Source organism: Halyomorpha halys, unplaced genomic scaffold (assembly GCF_000696795.3).
Source record: "Halyomorpha halys isolate HHAL.00 unplaced genomic scaffold, Hhal_1.1 Scaffold40.1, whole genome shotgun sequence".
Classification (NCBI taxonomy): domain Eukaryota; kingdom Metazoa; phylum Arthropoda; class Insecta; order Hemiptera; family Pentatomidae; genus Halyomorpha; species Halyomorpha halys.
The window spans coordinates 604159-610459 of NW_027106400.1; the positions used below are offsets into that span (position 1 = coordinate 604159).

The 6301-nt window shown below is 28.9% G+C and overlaps 1 protein-coding gene across 7 annotated transcripts in view; it reads right to left on the reverse strand.

Annotated features, from left to right (window-relative positions):
- Positions 1-6301, reverse strand: part of spen (split ends) — a 415150-nt gene that overhangs the window by 251748 nt on the left and 157101 nt on the right. The gene's annotated exons all lie outside the window — the stretch shown is intronic.

A 6301-nucleotide genomic window follows, 5' to 3' on the forward strand; every position in this document is an offset into this window, starting at 1 on the left:
TATATAAAATATAGATATAAATATTTCCTAGTCCTTTTAAATACCGCCAAAAAAAAAAAGCATATGCTATCTTACGTAAGCCATAGAGACAGCAAGTCCATGTTTATGCAATATACCAGACTATACTGTTTATTTTTTCCTCATATCCAAAATAAGAAGATTGCCTAACAATTTTACTCGATTATCTTTTAAACACGCAGATATACGATTAGTAGAAAATTACTGAAATAAAACGAGGTAACTAATCATTTGTCTTCAAATTATACTTAAATGGAAAACTATTATGCAATAACAATAGAAACAGGAATTCCATAGAATTTGAAAATGTGAATAACAGAGGAATTTCCTGGAGTATAAAACATCACACCTTTGGAGAAACATGATGTAACACGATATCAAGAAATTGTCTTTATGAGAGGGTTAAAAAATAATAATAATAAAATTAATTCTTAATATATGAAATTAATTCTTAATATATGAAATTAATGTAATGGAAAAGTATTTTTTTTTTAATTTAAAGGCAGGATTATTTAACCAATTTTAATTTATAACAATACGTTTCAGATGAATTTCATATAATCTTCAGGAATAAACATTTCATTCGCACATTCTAGTATAGACTCATAGAACCGAATCCAAAGTAGGTTATAAAAGGGTTTCAAGATGGCAGAAGTTATCAAGACTTGTAACGTCTTTTTAACATTCAAAATTTTTTGTTAAATATTTTGTCTATGAACTAATAGTATACAAATATAGTCTTATAAGGATTAACTCTTCATTTAAAACTATACATTTTAATAAAGATCCTGCTTTTTTAAACATAAGACCGATGAAGACAGGAATTCAGATCATGGTAAGTAAAAATTTACGAAATAAAAAAATTATTTTTCTTTTGATTTGATAATTATATTTTTAATGCCTTATTAAATCGATAATTGGGAGTGCACACACGATACATGGAAAAACACACAAAGAAACAAAACTTATTTATTTGTGCCGAAGTTTCGACCTAAATTTCAGGTCTTCATCAGGGCTAAACAACAAAATGAGAGAATAACCTTTATTCAGAAACTATAAAAATAAAAATAATTTATGGTTATTATTATTTTTATGGTTTCTGAATTAAGGGAGTTATCTCGTTTTGTTTTTTAGCCCTGATGAAGGCCTGAAATTCAGGTCGAAACGTTGGCACAAATAAGTTTTGTTTGTTTTTGCATCTTGCACTCCAACAATCATCAATTGTATATATTGATTTCTCAATTTAATCTCTAAGGTTAGTGTTTAATGCTATTAATAATGTGAAAAAGAACAGATAATCTTGATAAATATACAACTTGTTTTTTAAAGATGGTACAACTATTTTTAAGTGTATAAATATACAACGGCATGTTTTACGTTTATGTTATTGTAAGGTAAAAGAAAAGTAATCGTTAAAAATTATGTAAACAGATTAGGTATAATAAATAATCCATTAATATAATCAGTATATATAAATATAACGGCAATATTTCTTACAGATTTATTAATTGTAATTTTTAATTATTAAATTTCATAAAAAAAAAAAAACAGACAATTTTAAAAACTGACATTATTATAAGACTACTTAAATATCATTACTGAGAAAATTCCAACTTGATTTTTTTTTTTTTCGGTTGGAAGCTATACGGTTACATGCAAGGGGGAGACAGACACAATATACAAACGCACCCTTCACAAGCAGATGTTATCAAGCATACAGTACGATGTGTCTATTTTTTTTTTATGGTCCAGCAGGGTTCAAATCCATCTGTCCAATATATAGCCCGATCCACATGCTTGCCGCAATTCGAAAGTACCGACAAATATTTGGCAAACAAAGAAACAAACATCTGGATCCACAAGCTGGTGTATTATACATGGTGGACCGCGAACGTGTATCTACTACTTGTGATTATACATATAACAAATGAAAAGAGTTAAAATGAAACGGAACATAAATATCAGTAAAGAAGATGGCAAATGATAAAAATCCATGAAAATGGTATTAGATAACTTTAATTTTAGTATTATTATAAGATACTAAAACATACAACGTTTCAAAAAATTTATTTTTGTGCTATGTTAAATCAGAAATAAACCACTAAAAATATTTGAAACAATGGATTTAAACCCAAATGATAAAATTTTATTTATTTTTTTTTATTGATACACAATCTTAAAATTAAGAGATAGTGTATATCTCAAAAACCATAAGACGTACAAATGTCAGTCAACACTCAAATTAAAGCTAGCTTAATGTACTATAAAGTAGTTTATGACATTTATCTTCGTGGGAGTAGTAGTTAATTCATGATACTCGACAGAATATTGATTTCTAGCTGTTCGGACAAAAATTTTGACTTATGACAAACTATATCTCAGGAAACATATTTTTTTAGTATTGTTGATAATTTTAGATAAAAGAAAAATAATTTTTTTAATGGTTTTAACATCCGCCATTTTGTATTAAGGTAAAGGGTTACCTATACAAGGCAGACTCGTTTTTTGGCTTGTAATTTATAGACAGTTTTCATAAAAGTAATAAAAAATTGGGGTGAAATAACCACCTTTTCTAACCACGGCTCTTGTACTATCAGCTGTTCCGTACCAAACAACTTTAAAAGACTAGTGAATGTAACTTGCATGAAATAGGTTCTAAAATGGTCTAGAGAATTGGACCTCATCATGAATGACCCGCATGTCACCTCACTGTCGAGGCTAAGGTAAATAAGGAAAAAAAGCTTAAATAGCGCCTTTAATACCAATATTTGCTAACTAAAATATCATTCTGACAACATGGCGGGAAACCCCGAGGCCATATTTTCAACCAACATGGATCATAAAGCCATTTTAGAAAATAAAGAATAACCAAAAATGTCGGCACCCATATCGCGTCGGATTTGGTAATTTCACCTTGGAGTTTACAAAAAGGGAGAAGCGGTTATGAATGAACTCCATTTTTTTTTTACATTACAAAAATGGTCGGAAAATAAAAAGGTTAGAACATTACCGAGTAGGTGTATTTGCCATATTCGCTCAACATCCGCAACATGACGGGACAATTTCGCAACAGCACGCAAAATATCCTGCAGGTGTTGGGAAGGAAACAAAGGCGAAAATGGTGACAAAAATATGACTAATTATACACCTGGCTAATTGGCATAAGCTTAATGTACGATAAAGATCATAATTATATTTTATATTCAGGTATTATGTAGCAGATGGTAATTGGATTGATATAGCTGAATGGTTGTAGATCAAGGATCATCATTGACAAATGTAAGTTTCATACAACTTGCAACAATCACAGGAAGGAAAGAAAAATATTAAAGTGGGTTTACGCCACATTAATTCGAAATGGGTATATTTTAATATAAAATTTATCTATACTTCAATAAAAAATTATCCAATAGAAATAAATTGATAATAGGCCAAACGGTACAAAAAACCCCATTTTAACTTATCCCTGCCCGTATAGAGCTTTGGTAGTTCAACCAATATAAAAAAAAATACAAGTATTTCCAAACAAATGCCTCAGAATCATAAATAACTATCCATATTACAAAAGAATATTTAAAATGCAATTAAAATTCTTTATTCTTTTGTGGGCTTTGATCATTTAATATTACTAAAACTAAAATAATTTTTTTTTCTTTCTTTTAATTTTTTAAAAAGTATTTTCAAGTATTGTAAGAAAGGTTTAAATTTAATTTAATTTTGGTGAAAGATTCAATTGTTATTAGACTCCGTAAATTTCAAAAACCAAATATTATTTAAATGAAAAATGTATACAAATTTAAATATCAACGATATCAAGGGTATTCATGATATTATGTTTAATATAAAATGTTTTATCAAGTTAAATGTTATAAGTATAGGATTGTGAGCAGCACTATTTAAAGTCATGTTAAATGTTAAAAGCATGAGAACTCCTAGCGGATTTTCTGAGCAACTTGTTTAGTAACCTTTCCTACCAAAACTTGTTGTTATTATTTACTTTTAAGTTTTGATTACAGTAATTTATTACAATATGCCTAAAGTAAGTGAAAAGTAGAAGTGTGAAAGATTGGCTTGTTTAAAAACGTCTAAAACAATACTAAGACAATCAAAACACAAACTACGAGCTAGTAACCTAACACAACAAACAAAATGGTGTAGGGCTCAGCTGGTCTGTTGCGTGACATGATTCTCCATTTAACATGTTCTTCATGTTCTCTTTCAACATCTATAACCAATTTTTTTTTTAAGGATATTCTTTTAAATATTTTATTCGTAATTTGAACATATTCTGCACATTTTTAAAATAGTAAAACTTCATTTGTGAGTATTGGTCAATGTAAGACGATGTTACAATCTCTCATAGAGATGTTACAGTCAGAAGGATAAAATAATATTCCCTACCCTTTTCGCACCCGAAATCCCATGAGAAAATACAGGCTTATGTCCCCTCTTAAACATATAATGAAATCGAGTAAAGCATGCTTTGAAACAATACAGCTACATCGAGATACATTAATAACATAGTAAACAGGACTATTTATAAATGCCAAAACTATTTTCAGACCCAAATAAAATATATCATAATAATAATAACATTGTAATATATAGGGCCTAAATATCATAGGAGTTTATTCCCTGGCATGCTCTGGAATGATTTTTTTTTATTTTATTGCGAAAGAAGCATGAAATATCAGGCAGAATTTTAAAGAGGATTTCAGGAGAACCGAATTAAATGTAATATATGATAGAGCTTCCAGTTTTAGCCCTCAACTAACTCATACAATTTCCCGCGATTCTACATAATGGTCGTGGAGGGAAGATTAATTTTTGGTTCTATATAACTGAATTTTAGAGGACTCGGGATGTACAAGCTCCTTTGTTATTATGATAAGGTTTTACATCATTTTAGAAAATGCACACAGAGAAAATCCTATATAACGTGTACATGTAGAGGAATGGTGATAATGGAGATTTTATCAATTAGATGGTGCAAGAACGGTCTTTACTCAAAACCATATCTATATCTTCTTAAATTGATAGCAAATTCTTGCACCACCTTCGAATTATGCTGCAACATGACAATATAGAAAATACCTGATGATGGAGTAACAGCCCCGAACGTCGATATTATATGTAATGAAATAAAATTTAAAAATAATTTAAATAAGCAAGAGGACTTTTTATTCATATATCTAATTAATCTAATAAAACTCATTCAGATGAGATATATTATAGAAAAAATAAGTGATAGAAAATAATTAGCACTTTAAATGGTTTTCTTAGATATACTACTTTAACCACCCTCTCCAGATATAGAAGAGGGTATTCATGATGTTTAGTTTAACATGTTAAAATGTGTTAAATAAACGATATAACAATTAACATGGTTGAGAGTCTGTTAATAGGTCATATTTCGTTTGTATTTGTTTTTAACTCGAATTGATAAAAAAATAATAAAGTAATGAAAAAAAAATGGGAGAAGACAAAGTGATCAACTAACTCGAGGAAAGATGACATGGCAGAGCTGTCGGAGATTTTATTATATCGTAAAGATTACAACGTTACAAAACTTCTCAGTAATTAACATATAACACGGACTTTGAATTAGGCTGCTCACAATCCTACACTTAAAACATTTAGCAAGTTAAAACTTTGTGTACATTTAACACAACACGAATAATAAGGATATGTTTATTATTTAAAACAAATTAAACATAGCATTGGCCAATGATTATCTGCTGGAATCTGAAGTATACACGAATACATTTTTTAAGATATTAACTATATTGTAGAGAGATAGTCCGTGTGGCGGTCAACAAAGATATCAAAATAGTAAAATAAAACCATTTATTGTTAACCAACTTATCGCCCCACTTTAAAAGGCTTCGTCAGTGCTGTCTGATTGAAGAAGAAATGACTGAATGTCCCGAAAATTAGTTATTAATTTATTTTAGTTTCTTATATTCTTTTGCATTTATTTTAATGTTACTATGTTGGTTAACATAAATAGCTTTCTTTTACTATTTTGATAGCTTTATTGACCCCCACCTGGACTATCTCTCTACAATCTACTTCATACGGTCAAATATCTTCTTCCAATATGATGATAAACATGCTTATTCAATATTAAATGGCCGTAAATGTAACCTTTATGTATGTAAACAATTTTAGTTATTGTAAAAAAGTCATGAAAAGAAAATATATACTCTATTCATGATCTTTGGTTTAACATGTTAAAGGGAAAAGCTCAAGTTAAATCGAAAAAAATTGCCTTCTTTTACCG